The sequence below is a fragment of the Cervus canadensis genome, chromosome 5 (assembly GCF_019320065.1).
Source record: "Cervus canadensis isolate Bull #8, Minnesota chromosome 5, ASM1932006v1, whole genome shotgun sequence".
NCBI classification, from domain to species: domain Eukaryota; kingdom Metazoa; phylum Chordata; class Mammalia; order Artiodactyla; family Cervidae; genus Cervus; species Cervus canadensis.
This window is the reverse complement of record NC_057390.1, coordinates 84,352,678-84,378,230: the sequence shown is the minus strand read 5'-3', so window position 1 is coordinate 84,378,230 and position 25,553 is coordinate 84,352,678. Positions and strand designations below refer to the sequence as shown.

Genomic DNA, 25,553 nt, shown 5'->3' with positions numbered 1-25,553 from the left:
ACATGCATGTGCATGCCATTTACAGAAATCCAGGTTTTTTCTTAATACAAGGAATACTTTAACACATAGAGATTCTACTGGTGAACAGTGTGGCTGGCTGATGATGGAGAATGTCAAATGAGTGCACCTACAGGTAAATTTACTGCTCAGAGTTGAGTCAGTGCTGTGTAAATCTTCACAGTAAATTCTGCCTTGACTCATCTGTGTGATAAGATCTCTTTACAAGTTATATTCAGTAATTTTTAACTCCAACAAACCCAACCCCATCACATATTGCCCTTCAACTCAGCCACCAAATCACAGAGCATAGCCAAAGGCAAGGATTATCTCTACATTATCTCTAGAGATTTTTCAGAATCCCTCACTGGAAACAACGAGGAGTCTGAAAATGTTTAGAGGACCATGGATGGCCAAGATTTCCACTGTTGGATCACTTCCTGGAACTTCTGTGCAAAACATTAAGTTTTAAAACGAGAACTACTGTTTATGGATAGCAAGAAAAAAAAAAGACTTTCAACAGGCACCTCATGTCATTGGATTAATTTACCATGCACCTCAGGCAATTCTATTCGTGGCAGAGCTATTCCTCGAGACCTGTCCCCTAGCTGGCACTATAATTAAGGAAGCCTTCCGTCCCCACAGACGCTACCTCTGCAGACTGGAAGGCAGAGCCCATTACGTCTGCCCCGGGCACCTCTGTCTCTCTATCTCTGTGCCACGAACAAGGCAAGCGTGCGCGCTGAACATTAACACAGCCAGGGAGAAAGCATCCCACAGGGCGCATCAATACCCAGCAAAGGATAATGGGATTCCTGTTCAGGCAGCTGTGTCCTGCCCCCTCCCATTAACACCTGTCAGCAGAGCGGTCCACGGGCAGCTCATGTTACAGCTCCACCTCGGACGATCATTAGTGCCAGCCAATGCCGAGGCACCCCACACGGCCAAATAGTGTCCTTTTCTCCTTAAATGCAGACAAACAATGCCTTCTCCTCCAATAGCTGGCACAGACCTTGTTAATCTTTCTTGTTTCACTCCTGTTTTGCCCTGTGTGCAGTGTGTAAGGAGAGATTCTGGGAAGGTAGAAATTAGGTTATTCAAGTTAATTTTAGGACGGGGTCTACTCAGGGGCTTAGAGCCCATCTGAGCTGGCTTGAGTCCCTTAGAGGTAATCGCAGGATGAAAAGAGTGCTCCACTGACTGTGTCAGCTGGTAAACGATCAACATCTACCCTTTGGAGCTTTTTTATAACCATTTGCTAAAAATACAACTGAATGAAGATCCCACGTAGCTAAATATCTCTCTGTCTCTCTTCCCTCTCTTATTTCCCTTCTTCTCTTTCTTCCTTTCCTCCTCCCTCCCCTCTTTCTCCCTTTCTTCCTCATCCTCCTTTTATTCCAAAGTAGAAATGGATAGCCACTGAAAGGAACATTTCTGATCACACACAGAATTAAATGAACTCTGTGACCTAGAACAGAGACCAGAGCCAGGCTGGGCACTGCTCATCTGTCCTTACAAGTGAAACTGCTTTAGAAATATCTGTATGGTAAAAAGTCCAGAAATTCTAACATCTTCCAGATAATGAACTGAGATTTTTACCCAGACATTATTTTTTATTCTATCCAGGAGAATTGGGAAGATACTTCTAGACTCATTCAGCAGAATCCATTCAAAATTTTCCTTGTTATCTTTTTTGACAAACTAGATTTTCCTCTTAGTGCTATGTGTATATGTATGGACTTACAATTCTGCCACATTCTCTCTTAAGGCAATTCAAGTCATTTAGTAATCAGGAGGAAAAAAGCAAAATTTCAGAATGCATTACACATTTATTATTTAATCACTGTCTCCCTCATGTATTTGTGTATTCACTCATTCAGCCACTCACAAAGATTTATTTGGCATCTACTAAATGCCAGAGGTTTGCACATAAAGGATCTAGTTGTGGGTATCTATTTGGGGAAGGGAAGAAAAGGGTAAGTATTTTTACCAAATCTGGTCACTTATAAAGAATTCTGGAAACCAGAGACGCAGAATTTTCAAATCTACTGGCAAACCATGTAGATCAGTTCCAGACCCAGTACCTCTTCACAATGAAGGAGCCTGGAGCAGCTAGAGAAACTTTCTATCTCTCTTTCTCATTCACATTCTTCATAGAAAGTATGAATAAGAAAAAAAAAAATCAAATGCTGATGCTAACCATCCAGAACTTTTGGCAATTATCTTTCATGTGCATGTGTATATGTGTGTTTTCACTTATACCCCAAGTTGTTTGAAATTGCTGATGTCAAACAATTTGACATGCAAAATGGCAATGTGATATGGCTCAACCTAGTACTGAGGATAAGGCTTCCTGAGTGGCTCAGCAGTTAAGAATTCACCTGTAATGCAGGAAATGCGGGTTCGCTCCCTGGTTGGGAAAGATTCCCTGGAGAAGGAAATGGCTACCCATTCCAATATTTTTGCCTGGGAAATCCCATTGACAGAGGATCCTGGTGGGTTACGGTCCACGGGGTCGCAAAGAGTCAGACCCGACTTAGTGACTAAACAACAACTACAGTACTAAGGATAGATTTAAGGAATGGGAGTGTAGCATTCATGCTATTTATATCCTGATTTTTAAAATTTAATTGTGAAGCACACTCTCCTTTTTCTGACATTCAACATTTTAACAGTTTAAAAGTAAACGAACTGAGCATAATAATTTCCAGTAGCTCAACACTTTCCATTTTATAGATAGAAGATGAATGGATAGTCGTAGCAAACTATTAACTTTTTCTGCATTTTAATATTGTTTTGAAAAGCATCCATAGCTCAAGTTTCTTCCAGTCACATCATTGAAACTTTAAGGTTAACTTCAAGATGTACTCATCAGCCTCCAATGAAATAGCACACATGTTCACTTAGAATTTTTATATTCAGCTCAATTTTTGAATAATGCTGATAAATCAAGGACTGTTAGTATGTACACTTCACCCTGATCTCCCACAAAATTAGTTTTTGTAATCAACAGCTTGTCCTGCCTAAACATCTACCTGCCATCATTGCTAATATACACGTTGCCATCTATTTGTTGAAATAGTCTTCCTGATTCATAATAGTGTCTTCCCCTGGGGACACCCCACTGCTACAGGCTTACTGGCTGTGTTCTCTGACCCCTGCCAGCACCACTAAACAGGTAAGTTCAAATACCCATACCTCAGTTACCTGGAAACAGTGGGACCCTTGTGAATAAGACTGGAAAAAGGAGGTGGGACCACACAAAGAGAAAAAAAAAAGATGAAAGCATTCATTTACATTACATTTCTGGGATCATTAAGTTGAAAATCTGAAAGAGAGAAAACGCGTCTATTTCATTTAGGCAAAAGCTTTAGTGGGGTACAGTGGGGGGAATTCTGCATACCCACTGCCTCTCAACCTTCCCTAGGAAATCTTCTTATGGACATGAATCACCCGCTTTCCATCTGCCTTACCATATTTCACCAAGCATGTGATGGAAAACAACTTAGAAAACCCCCAGTGGTGGCACATCAAGCCCTCAATGAGCCCTACCCATTTTGCACATGGTGGAAATGGGAATTCCAATGGTCGATTACACAGCCTTACTATGATACGTTCTTAAATGGTCACAAATAAAACATAAAATTCTTTTAAGCAATTTCAGTTCCCCAAAATTGTAGAGAATGAAGATACTGGAAAATGGTTTTTGTCTCAGATAGTTCTTTAGGTTTAAATTTGAATTAAGTGTCTATTTGCTGAGTTATATTCACCCTGTACAGGCTTCCCTTGTAACTCAGTCGGTAAAGAATCTGCCTGAAATGCAGGAGACCTGGGTTTGATCCCTGGGTTGGGAAGATCCCTTGGAGAAGGAAACGGCAACCCACTCCAGGATCCTTGCCTGGAAAATCTCAAGGACAGAGGAGCCTGGTGGGCTGCAGTCCATGGGGTCACAAAGGGTCAGGTATGACTGAGCGACTAACACTTACTTATTCACCCTATACATCCCTACACATGGAGGAATTTTAGCCAAATAGCCTGACACTTCAGGAGCAGATGTAGCTCACATTTTCTTAGCCTCTGAAAGTAGCACTACCAATGCTTCATGTCTCGACAACATCCATTTCCTTTAGGACCTTTGAGGATGGTTTCGGTGCCCTTCCAATGTCTCATCCAGAAGTGAGAGAAAGAGCCTCAGCTGTTTGTAAAGAAAAGGCAGCAACTGAGACACAGTGACAATGACAGTCATTTGCAAAATGGTTTGAAAATATTTGCATTTGAAATTGTAAACTTACAAGTATTGTTTCCCTTATCTTTCTTAGGAGCAAAACAGAGACAATCCCCCAAGGTAGTAAGCTAGCTGCAAAGTCGCTAGCAGAAGCAATCAGCCCTAAGTCCTCTTTTTCATCTCCCCTGAGTCATGGAGCACAGAGAATGCATCGTTGGGGCCGGTCAGCTGGCAGGACAGCACATACATAAACCTCCTGTGAGCACATGGAAATCATTGCTGGTCTGGGAAAAAGTCTTTTGTTGTCCACGAGATGATTGATCACATGTTCACAGCTGGAGATTAAACAGACCCCAAGATGTAGCAGTCACCACCTTTTGCCATTATTCCAAAAGTGTAATAAATAGGAATGACCAGAAACCACTCCTCCTCCACAAGCCCAGCTGCTTCTCCTACCCACCCCCTACTGAATGCTCAACACTAATTGTGTTTTAAAATGTCAAATGTTATTTATTTCGACATTTTTTTAAAAATGTCTTCTGAGAGTCAAAACAGTATCTTTAAAGATGAAAATCCTGATAGCAAAATTTACAGCTTTAAAGTCAACATATATTTCTCCCTCTGCTCTGCTGGTGGGTTTGGAAGTCTCCTGCAGAAATAAGAAGACATTGGTCTTCTGAGATGATGTTTCAGTACACTAACCAAAAGTTTAACTAACGATCCCATAGAAACCCTGTTTACTCTAGGTATTCATACAAATACAATATAGGGCTTCCTCAGTGGCTCAGAGGATAAAGAATCTACCCGTGATGCAGGAGACCTGGGCTCGATCCCTGGGCCAGGAAGATCCCCTGGAGAAGGGCATGGCAACCCATTCCAATATTCTTGCCTGGAGAATCCCACAGACAGAGAAGCCTCCCTGGCTATAGTTGGTGGGGTCAAAAAGAGCCGGACACAACTGAGCGACTACCACTTCCACTTTCATTCAAACAAATACTCGTGATCACATAAACATCATAGAAAATCAATACATGCTGAATGCATTTTCTGTTTTTCATCAGTGTTTCAAATTAAACACAAAGTGTTTGCACTGTGAGACTATCTAATTTATTGGGACAAACTGGGATTTCTGTGTTTTTGTAAGTAAAGTTTTATTGGCACCCAGCCACATCCATTTATGTATAGACTGTCTATGGACAGCCTTCATGCTACAACAGCAGAGTTAAGTAGTCAGGACAGAGACCCTACACCCCACGAAGCTGAAAATTTATTATCTGACTCACTGCAGAAACATTTTGACAATCCTTGGTTTACTCTACGAAATAAGTTGGCCATAGAACACCCTAGAAAATTATAAGAAGAGAACAAATAGTCACCCATTCAAAATAGATGCACATGTGACTTGATGAAAAGTCAGAGGTGGCTCAGACAGTAAAGCGTCTGCATACAACAAAGGAGACTGAGGTTCAGTCTCTGGGTTGGGAAGATCTCCTGGAGAAGGAAATGGCAACCCACTCCAGTACTCTTGCCTGCAAAATCCTATGGACAGAGGAGCCTGATAGGCTACAGTCCATGGAGTCGCAAAGAATCGGACACAACTGAGTGACTTCACTTTCACTTTTTGCCTTTTCTGACTGGCTGTCATCCATGGCATCTACTTACCTATCTCTGGGACCATCAAATTGTTCACAAGGTGAGCATCTATCACTCAGTCTTTCTCGCTAAAGCATGTACAATCTTGGACCTGGGGGTAAAGACAGCAGCAGAAGTCGTCTGATCTAAACTTGCATGTATAAAGGAGTCGCATCCACAGAAGCCATGTGATGTCATCATGGAATTTCTGCTAGAGCAACACCTGCCACACCGCAGTGCGTCCCATCCCATCCCTGGACAATTCTACCTATTTACAAGGCTTCCCCTAAAGCCCACTTCCACCCTCATAGTAACTTGGCAGATATTGGAAAACCGACAGCTCGACTTCCTGGAAAGGCCCCCCAGCCCCACGGCCTCCCTCCTCCAGGCTGAGGAACCAAGCTCCTCCCTCTGTGGCTCACTGATCACCATCTTGACATGACACACCTCTTGACACTGCTCACTTTTTCCAGCCACAGTCCGAGTCCCCTTTCCTGCATTGCCAGAGCGTCTCTCTTTCTTCTGTTTATTTTCCATTGTCATATAAGTATAGTCGAGCCTTCCCCCAGTGTGGGCTCAACAAAGGAGGAGGAACTCAAGACTTGGAAAGAAACTAAAGCAAGTTGCTTTGCTGTTGTGACCTGAAGTTATGACACTTCCACATCTCATTTTGACCTCAATCTCACTCACTAATGAAGGGCAATGTTAATTGCTCTATGAAATCAGCGCTGGGCTAGGACCCCAAGGACTGAAGGTCTAGTGCAGTATCTGCAACTCCCTGGGCTTGATGAGCTCAGAGAAATTTCCCCATCCATGTGGGTCCCTGTTTCTCGATCTATATAACATTTCCCTCATTAAGAAAGGACAGTAGGTATTCCCCTTTCTTCAGCTAAAGACTAGTTTGAGAATCCAACAGAGTCTTCATTTCCTTCCCCTGAAAAAAAGAAATATAAATCTCCTATGGATTGAGAGATCAGGGAATAAGAGGCAGGTGGTTTTCTGATCACTAAAATCATCCTATAGATTTTACCGAGAAGCTTGCGTTTTGCCCAGAAAGCAGTGAGAGCCTAATTAAAACTTTTTAAATGGGGAAGTGGCATTATCATATTTTTACTTTAAGAGATTAGAAGGTCATCCACATTGAAGAGAATGACCTGCAAAGGCTGGTGGAGGTGTTATGCAGGGCAGAGATCAGGAAGTGTAAGAGGAAGGTGGAGGATGTGAGACAACGAGTTGCTTGTTGGGATCATTGCTCCTTGAGACGTGGGCCTGGAACCCACTGCAGCAGCACCAAGGAGCAGGCTAGCAATGCAGAGTCTCAAACGCCATCACGGAATTTCAAAATCAGGGTCCAAACTTTAACGAGATTGCACCTTAAGGGGAAAAATATCTCATTGGCTACCTCTTAGTTAACAGGTCTTAGAGATGCTAAGGGCAGAACCAAACTTAAGGCAATGCAAATTAAAACAACAACAACAACAAGTTTGAGAGTTATATACAAGGCAAGACTAAACAAAGTTGATAACACTGGATGTGAGAAATGTAACAAAGAAAGAACAAGGAAATACCCATGATTCTAGCTTAGAGGAGGAGGTGGGTGGTCCTGCCATTTGCTGAAATAGGGAACACAACAATAGGGAACAAAACTACTGTTTTGAAGACATTATCAAATTCCCCTTGTGGCATCTCAACTTGAAGTTCCTAGACAATTTGCTGGGTCGTGTCCAACGAGCACTTGGAAGATAAGTTTAGAGCTCAGTACTCAGGTCCTTGGTAAAAGTGAAGCTTTGGGAGTCAAGGCATAGAGACAGCACTTGAAGCTGGGGAAGATGATGTCACACCAACAGTCAAGTGAGATAAGGACTGAAAGTCTCCCAATTTGGGGAATATTTAGACACCTTAATAAAAGCAGGGAGGGTGAAGTAGCCACAGAGTGAGCTGAGGTGAGTGGAAGATGAAAAAGGGAAGATGTTCAGTTTAGAAAGATTCTCCAGGTTTTTGAAAAAAAAAAAAAAAGAAAGAAATGAGAGTGGAGGGTTCCACCTTGAGGAGGAAGCTCATTAATAGGATTTTGTTTTATTCCATTTCATTGAAATATGGTATATACTTAATATGCACATAGGCTGAGAGGAAGGAGTTACAGAGAAGCAGGCGGGAAGAGTCAGGGGAGACAGAGAAGATGTCAGAGTAAGAACTTAAGAGGAGGAAGGAGGAGTGGGGTGAACAGGGCAGGTGGGGAACTCACCTGGAACAAGGGTTACCTGTGGCTGCACGGAGCCCAGGCACCAAGGCTCATTATGAACCATAAAGCAAGTCACGGGCTGGCAAGGCCATCCCCAGGGGAGCCAAGGTACTCACATCCCTTTGGCAAACAATGCATTGATCCAAAGTGGCAATTAGTGCCAAGGTACCTGAATGGCGGGGCTTCCCTGGTGGCTCAGTGGTAAAGAATCCACTTGCCAATGCAGGAGACACAGCTTTGATCCCTGGTCTGGGAAGATCCCCTGGAGTAGGAAATAGCAACCCACTCCAGTATTCTTGCCTGGAAAATCCTATGCTGCAGTCCATGGGGTCTCAAAGAGTCAGACATAAGTGAGCAGCTGAACAACCTGAGTGGCATTCCAGACAATCCCTGCCTTTCCTTCTGTTCTGCTTCCTGGGACATCAGTCTCAAGCCGTCAAGGGCACCTGAGAAACCCAAGTGATCTTTCAAGACACTCTGTACATATTTGCAAAAAAAATCCCATTTGTCTTCTAATTAGACTTTAGCTGTTTAGCTTATAAACATGTGCAGTGCTTTCATATCTGTATTTAGACAAGATATAGAGAAAACATCATGTTTCATAAAAGGTGAAAAGCCTGGAGACCAAGAAAACAATTGAATTGTCAGAGGAGAAAGTACTTTTGGGAGTTGACACCTACTCCCTGTTTACAATGGAGCTTGTTCAGGAAATCTTCCATGACTCGCACAGAAAACAAAATCAAGAAATGACTTTGTCAGAATGTGCAAATTTAATCTCCAGGGATGTGGGGAGGGGGGCAACAGGAGCAGTCCTGTAATTACAAGTCACAGGGAGGATTTCATTCTTGGCAGTGATGAGATTGTGCAAATTGGAAAGTATGTAGTGACAGTTGGTGGCAGAAATCCTAGAGAAAACGCAGCCTGCCAGGTACCAATCCGTGCATGGCAACATCATCACGAATGCATGGATGAGTCACATGTCCCCTCACAATGTAAAGCTAGCTCTGCGGTGTGTGATTTTCAAGATTTCATGCTTATTGCTGGCATCACACAGGGTCTCAGGTGACACCAGCCACTCTCTTGTGCTGTTCCTTCTTCCTCTCTAGTCCAAGATCCGGGACATGAAGAATAATAAAGAATTGAGGAAGTTAAACCATCATTTTTCTTGAGAGTAATGGAAAGAGTTAAACTCATCTGGCTTTGAAATTAACAATGAAAAATTAAATTCAAATATGCAAACAACAAACAAAAGGTGACACGTTAAACATCCTTTTAGCAATAGACAGTGACTGAGCCCTTATTCCACGTGAGGGAAAGGACTGCGTCAATCTCTGCGTGACTTCTTCTTTTTCATATTTAACAGATATTCATTGGGCACTGTAGGCTTCCTAGGTGGCTAAAATGGTGAAGAATCTGCCTGCAATGCAGGAGACCTGGGTTCAATCCCTGGGTCAGGAAGACCCTCTAGAAGGCAGCGGCTGCTCACTCCAGTATTCTTACCTGGAGAATCCCATGGACGGAGGAGCCTGGTGGGACTGTAGCCTGCCAGTCTCCTCCGTCCATGGGGTCACAAGAGTCAGACACAACTTTCTGAGTGACTAACACTTTCACTGTTGGGTACTGTGTTAGCTATCTGCTAAGCTTATAGATCACTGCCTTCATTTTCACATTGTGTTTGTGTGTGTGTGTGTATCCGAAATCCCTCCTTTGACAAGGACAGTAAAAAGGACCACAAACTGGGTGACTTGAACGAGCAACTTATTCCTCTGCAGGCTGGAAGCCTAAGATTGAGGTGTCTGTCATCGGGGTTGACTCCTCCCGAAAATGTTAGGGAGTCTTTTCAGGCCTCTCCACCAGCTCCTGGTGGTTTGCTGACAATTTGAGGGGTTCCTTGACTCACACATTTCTGCCTTCATCTTCACTGAGTGTCCTCACTGTGTGAGTGTCTGTAATCCAATTTCCCCTTTGTATAAGGACACCAGTCATATTGGATCTGGGCCCACCCCTACGACCTCATCTTAACTTGATTCCCTCTGTAAAGACTCATCTCCCAATAAAGTCACGTTCTAAGGCACCGGGGTTTAGTACTCCAGCATATCTTTTTTGGGGGGTAGAGGGGAACACAATTCAACCCATAGCAGGCACTGGTGCTGACCTGGGCACTACATTGGGTACATGTGTGTGTGCTCAGTATCAAAGTCGTGTCCAATACTTTGGGACCCCAAGGACTGCCACCTGATCTGTGGGATTATTCAGGCAAGAATACTGGAGCGGGTTTGCCATTTCCTCCTCCAGGAGAACTTCCCGACCCAAGGATCGAACCTGAGTCCCCTGCATCTCTTGCATTGACAGGTGGATTCTTTACCTCTGAGCCACTTGGAAAGCCCACACTATTGGGTACCAGGTGGATAATAATGAACAAAAGAGAGACTGTTTTTGTCCATGAGGAGCTTAGTATTAGGGCAAAAAGATGGATGTAGAACCAGCGCTTAAATAATTACCCAAATAATTCCAGTTGTGATGAGGTCTCTGAAGGGTTCTGTGAAAACGTATAATGGTGGCAGGAAGACCATCCAGGGGGCTGGCCAGCCACCCCAGGAAGTGACGGTGAGGGTGAGAGCGGCGTGGCCACGGTGGGGCGGGTGTCTCAGGCGGAGGCTGGTGGGTAGAGGAGGTGGATCTTGGCAAGTTCCAAGACCAGGAGGCGGGAGCATATGTCTCAGTGATACAGTCATGAAACGAGAAAAAGAACTCACCATTTCTCACCGACTGCTCCCTTATCTCCCCACACCTACTTACTGTTCCCCGGGTTACTCACTCCCACTCCCTTCCTCCCTCCTTTCCTAATGTTTCATAGTGTTCAGTTTTGTGTTTTCTCTTCTTTTTCAGGAGTACATTCATGAGCTATCCAAAGCTGGTGACCTGTCTCTACAGATGGTGAGTCCCTGGGTACCTATTTATAGGAAGCAAGCCTCAACCATTCCCAGTCTCCAGGCTGGACCAGGGCTTCTTCTGCATGTTCCAGCATCTTCTATGGCACCATCATTAAGAGCCCAGACTCCGGATCAGACTGCCTGGGTTGGAGTCCTCCCTTTGTTTTCTGTGAGTAGTAGATTGCATGCGTCCTGGGCTGTTAGGCCTGAGTGCTGAGAGTTCAGACTCTGAGTGTTATGTCACAATGACTTGTAAGGATCAAATGTCATCCATGGACAACACTCAGAACAACTCCTGGCATATACAAAGTACACAGTATATATTGCATATTTAACCTACACTTGACCGACTGCTTTGCAAGTTTCTTCCACTGGATTTTAAATGTCTTAAGAACCATTTTACCCAGTGCCTAACAAATGTAGTATATACACAGTAAATGCTTGTTGAATGAATGAATGAATGGTGTATAGAAGCTATGCCTGAAATACCATCAATTTCCTTTCTGCCTCAAGTGAGAGATGGTTTCAAGGAAAAGACAAAGACCCTTTCTAGCTTTAAGAATCTGTTCTTTAGAGATTTTGTTATTGTCCTTCAGTCACTAAGTCATGTCCGGCTCTTTTCAACCCCTTAAGCTGCAGCATGCCAGGCTTCCTTGTCCTTCACTATCTCCTGGAGTTTACTCAAACTCATCTCCATTGAGTTGGTGATGCCATCCAACCATCTCATCCTCCGTTGCCCTCTTCTCCCACCCTCTGTATTTCAGGGTCCTTTCCAGTGAATCTTCTCTTCTCATCAGGTGGCCAAGTATCGGAGCTTCACCTTCAGAATCAGTCCTTCCAATGAGTAGTCAGGGTTGATTTCCTTTAAGATTGACTGGTTTGATCTCCTTGTTGTCCAAGGGACTCTCAAGAGTCTTCTCCAGCACCACAGTTTGAAAGCATCAATTCTTCAGCACTCAACCTTCTTTATGGTCCAACTTTCACATCTGTACATGACTACTGGTACAGTTATACCAAAAAAAAAAGCATGCCTCCTTTATTTAAAGTGTCTTAAGATAATAATTATAGGTTTATCTTTTTTAAAGAGCCATTTTTATTATATTTTAATATTTATTAGGCTGGTTTGGGTCTTAGCTGCAGCATGCAGGATCTCTCTTGTGATACATGGGCTTCTGTATCTGTGGCATGCAAACTTAGGACATGTGAGATCTTAGTTCCATGACCAAGGATTGAACCCAAGACCCCTGTGTTGGAAGCTCAGTTCAGTTCAGCTCAGTCGCTCAGGCGTGTCCAACTCTTTTCTACCCCACGGACTACAGCATGACAGGCCTCCCTGTCCATCACCAACTCCCAGAGTTTACTCAAACTCACGTCCATCAAGTCGGTGATACCATCCAACCATTTCATTCTCTGTCATCCCCTTCTCCTCCTGCCTTCAGTCTTTCCCAGCATCAGGGTCTTTTCAAATGAGTCAGTTCTTCGCATCAGGTGGCCAAAGGACTGGAGTTTCAGCTTCAGCATCAGTTCTTCCAATGAACACCTAGGACTTATCTCCTTTAGGATGGACTGGTTTGGTTTCCTTGCAGTCCAAGGGACTCTCAAGAGCCTTCTTAACACCACAGTTCAAAAGCATCAATTCTTCAGTGCTCAGCTTTCTTTATAATCCAACTCTCACATCCATACATGACTACTGGAAAAACCATAGCTTTGACTAGAGGTCCTTTGTTGGCAAAGTAATGTCTCTGCTTTTTAATATGCTGTCTAGGTTGATCATAACTCTTCTTCCAAGGAGCAAGCGTCTTTTAATTTCATGGCTGCAGTCACCATCTGCAGTGATTTTGGAACCCCAAAAATAAAGTCTGCCACTGTTTCCACTATTTCCCCATCTACTTGCCATGAAGTGATGGGACCAGATGCCATGATCTTAGTTTTCTGAATGTTGAGTTTTAAGCCAACTTTTTCATTCTCCTCTTTCACTTTCATCAAGAGGCTCTTTATTTCTTATTTGTTTTCTGCCGTAAGTGTGGTATCATCTGCATATCTGAGGTTATTGGTATTTCTCTGGCAATCTTGATTCCAGTTTGTGCTTCATGCAGCCCAGTGTTTCTCATGATGTACTCTGCATATAAGTTAAATAAGCACAGTGACAACATACAGCCTTGACATACTCCTTTCCTGATTTGGAACCAGTCTGTTGAGAGCCCCATGAACAGTATGTTGGAAGATGGATTCTAAATGACTGGATCACTGGGGAAGTCCCATAGGTTTATATATTAAAAAAAAAAAGAAAATAGCATGACTACTAAAAGTTAAGAGACATTCTGAAAGTTCCCTGACAAGGGCCCTGCGTCAATCAGCTGGGCTCTAGGTTTTTTTCAACCAAGTGCTTTTTCAACTAGTGCTTTACTACTAAGCACTAGTAATTCCCATACAGTGGGTTAGGTGCTATGAAGGATAAAGATCTTCAGGAGGTAACAGGTAACATGCATTGAGTATCAGACCTTGCACTATCTCATTTAATTGTCATATAGTCACCAGAAGTATATTTTATCATCACACTACAAAACCCTGAGTCTGACTTTTGAGCCCTTTAAACCAGTGGATATACGTATATTTAGGGCTTCCCAGATGGCACTAGATGTAAAGAACCTGCCTGTCAATTCAGGAGCTGTAAGAGAGACACAGGTTTGATCCCTGGGTCAGAAAGATGCCCTGGAGGAGGGCATGGCAACCCACTCCAGTATTCTTGCCTGGAGAATCGCATGGACAGAGAAGCCTGGCAGGCTACAGTCCACAGGATCACAAAGAGTTGGACGCAACTGAAACAACCTAGCAGGCATGCACCCATCAGTTAATAGTCAATTGTTAATTCAGAGCATACAAAAATGCCAATACCAATTCAGTAAACCACCAGAAGAAACTAGAAAAAGAATGTCCAGGCCAAAAAAGTAAAGACAGTCATAAACCCTTCCCTACTTTATGTTTGTAAGTAAAATGTTTTTAAAACTGCGATACAAATCAAAATGTTTTTATCCTATAGAATTTTATATGCTATGACATTTGGTACAACTGGCTAATCAGTGCTGGCAGCCAGAAATGTCAATGAGTCATTTTATTGTCATGGGAATTTTCAAAAATTTCCCTTCATTTAGAATACCCACCTGAGAATAAAGACAGTGGGTTCTTAGGAAGCTCCTTTGTTTTCTGAGGAGGGAATAAAAGGGAGAGGACCTGGAGGAAATAAACTGGAGAAGAAAAGACAGAGCTTAATTGTTACCAGGAAATGACCTGGAAGTAGGTGGCTGGAACTCAGGAGATAGAGAAGCTGCCTGAGAGGTGGACAAGAACAGATTTGGAAACAAAAAGGATGGCTCCACTTTAGAGAGAACAGCAGGAAAAATAACAGGGACTTTCAGGGAGGATGCCCAAGGTGTCGTCATGTGGCTACAAGGATGACCGTTTCCTGGGTCTTCCACAGAACCCTTAGTAAAAGCCCCACTTTCTAAGAGTTGCCAAGAAAAGTCAGAAGCTTGCTGCAATCTGGTAATATTACAGAGATTTCAAATTGTAAGCCACAGGCAAATATGTCTATTAATGAGTGAATTAAAGGAGTAAATTTGATACACATCTTAAGAAAACTGGTTCTATTTATTTATAGTGACAAAAAGATTTAAGTTAAAATATTGTGTCACTATTGCAGTTCATTTAGCTTTCTTCTAAAGCTTTTAAATGAAAGACCACCTTGCTACTTCACTAAGATCTACTTTGATATAGTGATTAATAAGAAGGACATCATAGAAGCCATGGAGTTGTCTGGCCCAGCGATGTAATTCCCTCGGGGCCTGTTCCCCAGAGTTCTGCCCAACAGAATAGGTACCAGGAGATCCAGGGGACCACATGTGCTGAACAGCCTCCTTGCAGAAGCCTAGGTACTTCAAATATCAATATAATAGCTAGTTAGAATTTCATCAGATCTTCCCAGGACTGCCCTCCACTACCCCCACCACCTCATGCTGATTAAGAAAGAGACCCACAACCTCACCTTTGGTAAACTGACCCTGGAAATCAAACCTAGGTCAGACTTTCCTGATATATCCCATTTACTTCCTGGATGACTCAGAAAGGGGTGGGGGATCCCCCTGCATGTCACAGTTTCAGAGTGTCTTGATTGAGGAGCAAGAAGCCAGCTGTCCAGGACACACTCTCCCCTGGAATGAATGCAGACATCACTGGGTTACCTGCACAAAGTTATCCCCAAAGGGATTAGATTTGAATCCTTCAACCTACCTTTCTGCCAATGGGAAGTGCATAGTCACTGACACTCCAGTCACTTAGGCAATCACTGGCAATTGATAACCTCCCCAAATATAGTGAAGGACAAGGAAGCCTGGTGTGCTACAGTCCGTGGGGTCACACAGAGTTGGACACGATTGAGTGACTTTCACTTTCACTTTTCATAGACTTTTGAATGGCAAGTCCTTTGCATTTGAATATTCATTTCTTTTCAATTACTCCTGGTGGGGAAGGGGGTGCTACTTTTTTTAGATGATAGTAATAGATAATGCTATTCTGTATTCACAGTGGATAAAAAAGAGGAAAAATAAGACAAAAAAAAAACCTCTGTATAATCTATTTAACTTTCCAAGGACACATTTAAAGAGTTTGGGTACCAAAGCACTTTTTTCCAGATGATCAACCCTGTCACCTCAAAATATTCTCCTAAGGAGCTTCTGTTCCTCATCTCCACTAAAAGCAACCGCTAATGTGTTCTTCCAAAATTGGAACTACTGGGATCCATTAGTCGTGATTCTATGTTGATATGCAGATATCATTTCCCACGATTTTCCCAGTAGATTCCTGCCTTTGGGGCCCCTATCTTTTGAATGTGTTCCAGTCTGTTTCCACTCCTTTCCCTCCAGAATCAATAGGGGTGGCGCCCACCCCGAGAGGGAAATGGACTGGCATCTCCTCCATCACTGTTAACACTACCTCCTGTCACCAGGCCACTCAAAGCCATAGAAGTACTCAGGATTCTACACATATGGGAGGTCTCTAAAAAACTGCTTGCCCTACAAATGTAATATATCCTGACCATAGCCGTGAAGACAACTTAATTCTTCCACACTCCATTCTATATGATCTTCTGAAATCCTCAGTCACTCCAGTGTCACTGTAGATCTGGGCTGGTGATATAAGCAAGTGGAATTTTATCTTGTCATTTCAACCCTACATTTCAAAAACCTTGAAGGAAACCAACGTCTTTACTAATTATTTTCCATTTCACAAATATTTGAGTTTTGCTGTTACAGTTCAGTTCAGCTCAGTCGCTCTTTGCCACCCCAGGGACTGCAGCACGCCAGGCCTCCCTGTCCATCGCCAGCTCCCATAATTTACTCAAACTCATGTCCATTGAGTCGGTGATGCCATCCAACCATCTCACCCTCTGTCGTTCCCTTCTCCTCCTGCCTTCAATCCCTCCCAGCATCAGGGTCTTTTCAAATGAGTCAGTTCTTCACATCAAGTGGCCAAAGGATTGAAGTTTCAGCTTCAGCATCAGTCCTTCCAATGAATATTCAGGACTGGTTTCCTTCAGGATGGACTGGTTGGATCTTCTTGCAAGAGACCATATAACTTAATGTCCAAACTGCTGCAAGTTTGAGGAAGAACTGCGACACTGTGAATGAGAGGATTTGAATGTGAGAGGATTAGAGGCAAGAGCAGAGACTGTCCTGAGCAAACCAGGCTGTATGGCCGTGCTGACTCAAGCTTCCTGTTGCCAAAACTCTGTTTCAGTGCATGCAGTATTTTATAAGAGATAAAAGAGATAAAAGCTGATGACTTCTGCAGCTTATTCCATTTTCTCCCTCATTCCTTGGCATTCCTTGTGCATGTGTTTTTAAGGAAGAGAAAATTTTTCTCTGGTCCACTATTTTCATTTTTGGTCAATTTTTTTTTTCTATATGAGCTAGCTTCTGCCTAAATCACACCCTTCTTTTTCTCTTTGCCTATATCTCTTTAATTGTATCTCTATTTTTTGACTCATGTAGAAATGTTACACTGTAGGTGTTTTTGAAATCATGTCATCTCCATTGGGGATGGTATCTTTTATTTTAAAAACTCTAGAGTTGCTATTTTGAGATCTAATTGTACAGCACTGAATATGTTCATTGCTCATTTGTTTTCACAAAAGCATCCTTAAACCCAGGCTTCTGGGTTAGGACACACCTGCTTGGAAACATTCTGTTCCAGCCAAAGTGTGTGAGGGAGAGAAGAGAGGAGAGGACTGCCAAGCAACATGTGAAGTATAAAGAAGCAGGTGGACCTTCCCTCGGGGGTTGTGCAACGGGCCTGACCTGGGTTTCAGAGTTTTTATATGACGAACGGAATTTATGGTCCACGAAAATAATTTTAAAAACTAGTTTGGTGAAGAATACCAAATACAGTGGGGAGAATTTCATTGAAAAATCTCAATGGAGATTAAATTTGGGGCAGAGCAATGCCTTTGCTGGAAAGGATATAGACAACCAGATTTTATCCATGAGTGTTGGCCAATGAAACAACTGACGTCACTTCCCAATCTTGCCCCTACTCCTACCAAAAGTCACAAATGAATGACACATTTTGTAACTTGTGAATGGAATAAATGGAATATCTCTCCTTAGGGTAGAAAAGCTGCTTTAAGACACCTGGACTTGGACTACCCTGGTGGCTCAGTGGTGAAGGGTCTGCCTGCCAATGCAGGAGACACTGGTTCGATCCCTGGTTTGGGAAGAGTCCACATGCCTCGGAGCAGCTAAGCCCATGTGCCATAACTATTGCGCCTGTGCTCTGGAACCTTGGAGCTAAAACTACTGAAGCCTCTGCACTAGAGCCTGTGATACACAACAAGAAAAGGCATTGCTGTGAGAAGCACACGCACCACAACCAGACAGTAGCCTCTACTCGCCACAACCAGAGAAAAGCCAGAGCAGCAATGAAGACCCAGCATGGCCAAAATAAATAAATAAATACTCAAACTAAAGCCCCATCAAGGGGGTTTGCTTTTTAATCTCAAAAAACATGTGGTACTGAAAGCAATTTTTAAGCCAGAAAAAAAAAAAAAATATGTTGGCAAAGATTTTAACAACATAGGAAGGACTTACTCTGTAATACTGAGTTCAAAGGACAAGATTCAAGTTAAATAGACAGTACAGTTTTAGCAAAAATGTTTTATACACACACACAAACACACACACACACACACCCCTTAGTAATCTCCCTCTGAAAAGAGGAAAGATGAATAAGCCAAAATATTGATGGTTGCCCCTTGGTGGCAAAAACACAGACCATCTTTTTCTTAGATTCTTTATACTTTTTAGAACTTTTCACACTTCCTGTCATGAGCATATACTACTTTTAAAATACTTTTATTACAAAAAAATAAATAAAAGGAAAAGTAGCAGCAACCAGAAGACTAATAGCTTCCTGAACACATTTTAAACAAAAGGTTTGAGTCTCAGCATCTGTCCATTTTCTCCTCAACACCTCCATCTCCCCAACTGAGAAATCTTTAATATTTTTAAATGATAAGAACATCATACATGATGGCTAAGAAAAATGTCTATATTAGCTTGGCAAATGCTATCAGAACTACAAAAGTGGGATCAATGGCCTTGGCTAGACACCCTCTAACAATGCCAAATAGATGGAAGTGTCACGTCCCGGCCTCACAGAAGACAAAAACCACCAGTCCTAACTTGAGAAGCTCAGCTTGTTTTCAATGGCTTACATTCTTTGCAACATGTTAAAGGTGCTAAATTCTCATGCTAAGCCAGCAAGTACACCACCCCAATCACAGGCCCCCATCCATCACCTTCATCCTAATGAAGGAGCACGTAGGAAGTCACGCTTAAAGGAAGAACATCTATAAAAGAGTGTATTTCAGAGCCACCTCCTCACACCAGCTATAGGGACCATGCACTATACTTTTCAAAGACCCACATGCAGTCTTTCTACTAAGAAAGCACATGCTGTCAAGACAGACGCCACCATCCTGAATCTAGAAGGATTCAGAAACTGACTGGATCAGCAGTTTCTCCCAGAGGCGAAGAATATGCATCCAGCTATATGCCATGTGCCAAATTCATTTCTGTGCATGCAACAGCTGAGCCTCTTCGAGTTCCAGGAAGCAGTTAGTGGAAGGGTTCCTCTCCCCAGTCCTGCCCCCACTCTATTTTATTGATAGACACAGGCAGAAGGAAGGCCTAGTGACAATGGAGGCTCATTTGTCAAAGAAAAGAAGAGCCACCATGATGTTCCTTTGCAAACCTCACTGGTTTCCTGCTGATTATGACTCTCACTAGCCTGTGCAGATGTATGACCTCCAACTTCCAAGGTTTGTTGTATGGCAGTCTTCAGTTCAGTCGCTCAGTCGTGTCCGACTCTTTGCGACCCCATGAACCGCAGCACGCCTGGCCTCCCTGCCCGTCACCAACTCATGGAGTCCACCCAAACCCATGTCCATCTAGTTGGTGATGCCATCCAACCATCTCATCCTCTGCCGTCCCCTTCTTCTCCTGCCCTCAGTCTTTCCCAGCATCAGGGTCTTTTCCAATGAGTCAGCTCTTCACATAAGGTGGCCAAAGTATTGGAGTTGCAGCTTCAAAATCAGTCCTTCCAATGAACACCCAGGACTGATCTCCCTTAGGAAGGACTGGTTGGATCTCCTTGCAGTCCAAGGGACTCTCAAGAGTCTTCTCCAACACCACAGTTCAAAAGCATCAATTCTTCAGCGCTCAACCTTCTTTATAGTCCAACTCTCACATCCATACATGACCACTGGAAAAACCATAGCCTTGACTAGATGTGGAGGTCTTAGAGGAAGGTATTTCATCTACTAAAAGGGGTGCCTTAATCATTAATCTTCTCCTGCCTTTCTATTAAAGTTAAGGAAAAACTGAAAATCAAATGGAATCCTGTCTTTCCAACACCCCCAATCAGCTTTACCCTGACGATACCTAAAGCTTCAACATCTTTCCACTCTCAAAGCAGGAGCCATTTGGATGAGCTCCTGCAAGAACAGCTGGTTCTATTAGCTAACATTCAAATAATCAGACCAAGTTGGGGTGGGCAAGTTACAATGTTCATATTTCAGAGATAAATGACTAGGATTGAGGTCAAAATTGCCAATAAGACAGGGGGGACTAAAATCTGGTTCTCAAAATATTTTCTGGCCCGTTTTTATCTGTGCCACTAGCTTTATAAAGAAACACAAGTGTTCAACAAAACTACTTGAGATAGCTCACACACATCCTCTGTGCCTCTTTCACGTCCTCCATAAGGACATATCCTACCTGTGAGAATAAGATCTATCTAAGCTCTCTTGGGCTTCTTTATGTCCTCTCAAAGCAGGAGCCATGTCTACGGTGACCTTTTACATTAAATCTGACCTATAGATGAACACAGTGAATGAGAGTAAGGAGCACAACTTCACAGCAAGATCTCAGCTCCAGAGTCTAAAAGACCTGCAGCTCTCAGTGTAACTCACACCATCATTTACCACATTTGTTATTATGAGCAGGATTCAGGTTCCTCATCTTTATTTATTTTATTTATTTATTTATTTTTTTGGCATAGATGATTTTGTAAAGTCTTTATTGAATTTGTTACAATATTGCTTCTGTTCTATGTTTTGTTTTTATGGCTGCAAGGCATGGAATCCTAGCTCCCCAAACGCACCCACCCAGCATTGGAAGGCAAAATCCTAAAGTCCTTGGTGCCTCATCTTTAAAATGGGAGCATAATTTTGATCTAGAAGGTAACTGTTTAGATCATCAGAGATAATGACCGGGTGACCCAGACAACAGCAGCTGTAGCTAGCTGTCTTTCACCCACTAGAAATAAAGTTTACAGGTCCTTGGGTAAGATTTCTCATCACTTCTACATCACTACTGTTTTGTTTTGTTTTTTTTTTTAAGTTCAGCACTTGTTGCATTGCTATTGTTTCAAACACTAAAATAAATCTTTAACAAAACCCCTAGTGGCTGGTTCTTTGGGATATGGACACAGAGGAAAGTGCTTGCCCTCAGGGAACCTGACTCTCGCAGCAGAATCAAGTCTAGGGTGACTCAGTGACACAGGTGATCCACATCAAAAGCCAGGGTGCGGAGTAAGCGCCTTGCCTGTGAGAAATGATTGCTAAACGCTTGTGTATTGAGTTGAGTGAAGGCAGAGACAATGTACAAGAGGACAGTGAGGACATGGTGCATGGCCAGGACCAGAAGAAAGCATTTGGGGTTCATTTCATCAACCTCCTCACCCAGCACAGGGCACTTGGATACTCGGGCTTTGCAACATATGAGCAAATGAGTAAATGACGGGGGCAGGGGTGTCCAGCGGGTCCTGAGTGTTGAGCAAGTGGCTGCATGAAAAGCAATAAGCAGAAGCATCCTTTTCAGAAAAAAAAAAAAAAGTTTGGGATTCAGAAAGAAAGCACACTTAACCTGTTTTTCCCGGGTCTGGTGGCGAGTATCATTTCACTGATGTTGGCTCTGAATACCATACAGGAGCCTCTTCCTGTCACCTGAGCTTGACCAAAACTGTGTCCCCAAGGACTTCCCTGGTGGTCCAGTGGTTAGGACTTGGCCTTCAAATGCAGGGGATGCGGATTCGATCCATAGTCAGGGCACTAAGCTCCCACATGCCTCGAGGACAAAAAACATCAAACAGAAGCAATATTGCAACAGATTCAATAAAGACTTTAAAATGGTCCACGTTAAAAAAAAAAAAAGCTATGTCTGTCACAGGGAGGTAAGCTGTCGCTGGGTAAGCCTGCCCTGTACCCCTCCCAGAATCCAGATCTGGAGTTGGGGGCCCTGCGTGTGCTGGCTCGGCCCATGGATGTGTTGAGACAGGGGCCAGCAGCGTGGGGGAGTGCCTGGGATGAGCACCAGACAGGAGACTGGGGACCTGGTCTGCTTCTCGCTCAGCCACCAACGCCATCTCCAGGCCATGGGGCTACCCTGAACCTGACAGCTGTCACCCTCACCCTGGTCAAGGCCACACAGCCACCCGGAGCCACCACGTGCGTGCTTCAACAAGGCATCCAAGAGGAGATGGCAGAAGGTGTGGCCGGCGGAGACTGGATCACTGCCCTCCTGCTAGTGTGCGAGGGAATCACAGCATTCTGGAGCCAGAAACCCCCTTGGAGGCCCCCCTCCCCAGCCCCTTGCTTCCCAGGGGCGAAGACTCCGGCCAACTGGCCGTCTGGCCACAGCGGCAGGGCAGACGAGACATTGGGCAGACGAGGCGCCAGTGGCTGCGATGCTGGCAGACGCCCTCCTCACCGGGCTCTGACAACATCATCAGCTGTTATATTTAACATTGTCACACTTGGCCAACAGCCGGCACCCCAGCCACAGAGGCTCCAAGACCTTCTCACAGAGCTTCAAGCCCGGTACCCATGCTGACTGAGGTCACAGTCTGGAAGCACCCAAAAATAAGACGTCATGATGCTGCAGGCGCAGTCTGACACGAGCCCGTCCGAGTGGGAAGAGACCTGTTCATGGAGCTATTGGCCGGCGCTTTGCAGCCAGGAATTCCCTGAGGCAGGAAATTCGGAGAAATTAGTAAATTCCCCACAGACTCAGCTTTCATCAGTTAAAGGGCCAGACTTTGCACTCTGTTCTGTATAATGCCAGTGTCAGAGGTGCTCTGCTTCCTTTTGTTCACTCACCCAAACTGCTTCTTCCTCTCCTGCTGCCTTGAAACTCATCTTGAATCCAGAATGGGTAAGATGCCAAAATCAAAGTTTACACTGGAACTTCCGACTATCTCCAGCTACTCACTCCTGGAGGGGAAGGAGTCCTGTGCGGTTTCATTGGGAAAAGACCCATCCATTCTTTGTGCTTTCATTCCATTTGTCCAGTAAAGGCCTGGCTCTGACAGTATCCAGGACCATTGTCAGGCTAAGAACTCACTGATATGAGCTCAAACATCTCTTGGATGAGGGCACTGGGGTCCCTGGGCAGCCCTGCTGCATGTGGTCCTGTGACATCATGGCTCCTTTTCCCCTTGTTTCTCCTCTGTGGTTTTACAAGTCCCATGCAACTTTCCCAGAACCCTCAGTTAGGGACTGTCCCCTGCATGTCATTTTCTCATATGCCCTGCCATCGATATACACCATTCAACCCTTCCTCCCCAAGCTACTTCCTAAGTTACATAGCAATAACCTTGATTTTGCCCTTTTCTACAGTTACTGCAAAAGAAATTCAGGGGAATCTTTAAACAGCCTGGACAGAGAGAGGTGTTCCCTGCGGGGTTGACTTGAAAAGTGCCCAAATTAAAGGAGGTGTAATAAAACTAGCTCTGAACTCTCCCCAGGAAATGCTCCCTGGTGAGGAACTGAATTGAGGAAATTGCTTGTGTTCAAGCTGTACCTCTGAATCACTGGGTCATTATTACACCCATTAAAACTCCTATTGTGCTTTAGACAAGAATTCCAGGACTTCACAGCAGGGGCCTGGAGGGGTTCCCAGGGGAGGTTCCCTAGCCCCGGAAGGGCTTTCTGACCAGCCTCCCTTTGTAGCATTCTGAGCTGACTGGGTCATTTCCAAATGTGATTGACCTGCATTTTCAATTATATTAAATCACATCAAATCAACAAACACAAACTCTGTGCCTCCCACGTGCCAGGCTCTGGGCATGACCAGGGCGTGAAAAACCTGGAGAGGTTTCCTGGAGAGAGAAGGGACTCCCAACACCTGAGGTTTTGAATGAATCAAAGCACATGAGGACTGTGCCAATGGTTAATTATCGAATGGGACACGTGGCCAAGAAATTCTGATGCAGAAAGAAAGAAAAGACAGAGGAGCTGTCTAGGAAGATTCTGGAAGGATGGATTTAAGCTCAACCCACAAACCAAGGGAAACAAAACAGTGCAGGTGGAGAGAAGAAATGAGACTCTCCAAAAAGGACACCTGGCAGGTACAACCTCAGAGGACACGAAGAACAGGAAGACTTTTAAAAGTATGTCCACTCCATTGGCTGCAATTTTACCTCCTTAACACAGCCCCAGGGCCTGAAGAGTCTGAGTTGCTGAGAAAATTACCCATTTGCCAACCTCAGGGTAAACAGCCAGCCTTGGAGGGAAAGACACAGGGCAGTTAAAAATGGCACCATCTTCATTAGGAGACAAAGGAACTGCAGTGACCATTGGCCCCAAGACTAAGACACAGGCTATACAAATTCTCTGACTTTCCCTCTCTTCACTCGTGAGCTGGGGAATGAACCAGCAGGCCTTCCTACCACATGGGACCCTTGCAGGAATCACACGAGGACAGGGATGTGACAGGGATAGGACCTGAGGGGCTGCATGAGTTAGCAGGATGAGCAGGAGAGGGGGACATGATACACTGATCCAGGCACCAGCTCTGCAGCAGAAGACACTGCCTGCGTTTTAACCCCACACAGACACCAGCTACCAGCAGAGGCTACTTCATCCCTTGATACCTCAGTTTTCTTCATCCATTAAAAGGTGATGAATACAATCCCTACACTTCATAGAATTGCATGAACCAATACCTGTGAAGCTCCCAAGGCATGCTTGGTAGAGCATAAGTCTTCAATTAACATGAGTTGTTTATTATGACTGCTATTTTTCTTATTATTGAGGAGGACCAGTTACTGATATCACTCAGAAGCTTCAGGCTGATATAGACATCCTGGCTAGAGACCCTGGAGATGACATTGCAGTCTGGAGGCAGAATTCCCTCTTCTTCCTTGGAGATCATGCTTTTTCTCTTAAGACCTTCAACTGATTGGGTGAGGCCCTCGCATATAATGGAGGGTAACCTGCCATCTGCTTTCTCCAAAGTTTACCGATTTAAATGCTAACCTCATCTAAAGAAACCTTCTCAGCCACCTCTAGACTCATCTTTGCCCAATATCTAGGCCAGATGGTCCACTCATGATGACATACAAAATCATGTACCACCGCAAGGCCAGACTTCTCTTGTGAACCTCTTTTTCCATCTCTCTACAGAGACTCTGGTACTTAGCAGGTGCTCAGTGAACACTTAGCATGTGAATGGTTGGATAGGTTAGTGATTCTGTATAATCCCTTAGAAGCTATTGTATTTGACATAAGCTTCTTTTTTTCATTTTTTCTTTTCAAAAGAAAAAATCATCCATGTCTGGTTTTGGCATGAAACAAATGGACTTATGGGGAAGAGGGGGGAAAAAAAAAAAGCATTTGCTGTTCTATTTTGAGTCTTCCCCTGTGGACCCCAGAGGCTGACAGCATCCACGGTCCAGCAGACCAGCCCTCCCTGCCCTGGCTCACACCCCATTACAAAGAACATCACTGTCTGGAGGGCAGAATGGGAAAGGGCGGGAGGGTTAACTCCTGCCAAGAAACTAGCCACAGCCCCTCTGCCTCAGGAAACAGCCGAGGCAGAGAGGAAGCTGCTGCAGGTGTCTGTTCCAGGGGCTCCCACGTTTATGCGAATCCCCAGGATTTAGGAAAACAAGGCACTGATGGCCTAGC

At 44.0% G+C, this 25,553-nt stretch overlaps 1 long non-coding RNA gene across 2 annotated transcripts in view; it reads left to right on the top strand.

Moving 5' to 3' along the window:
- The window catches only part of LOC122442098, a 71,064-nt gene that overhangs the window by 23,274 nt on the left and 22,237 nt on the right, over nt 1-25,553 (top strand). Inside the window, exons 1-2 of one of the 2 annotated variants that reach the window (XR_006269548.1) lie at nt 5,734-5,915; nt 10,986-11,198. This is a non-coding gene — a long non-coding RNA (uncharacterized LOC122442098). Of the gene's footprint in view, nt 1-5,733; nt 5,916-10,985; nt 11,199-25,553 lie in introns of those variants that run through there. The other variant, XR_006269547.1, reaches the window with a different exon arrangement.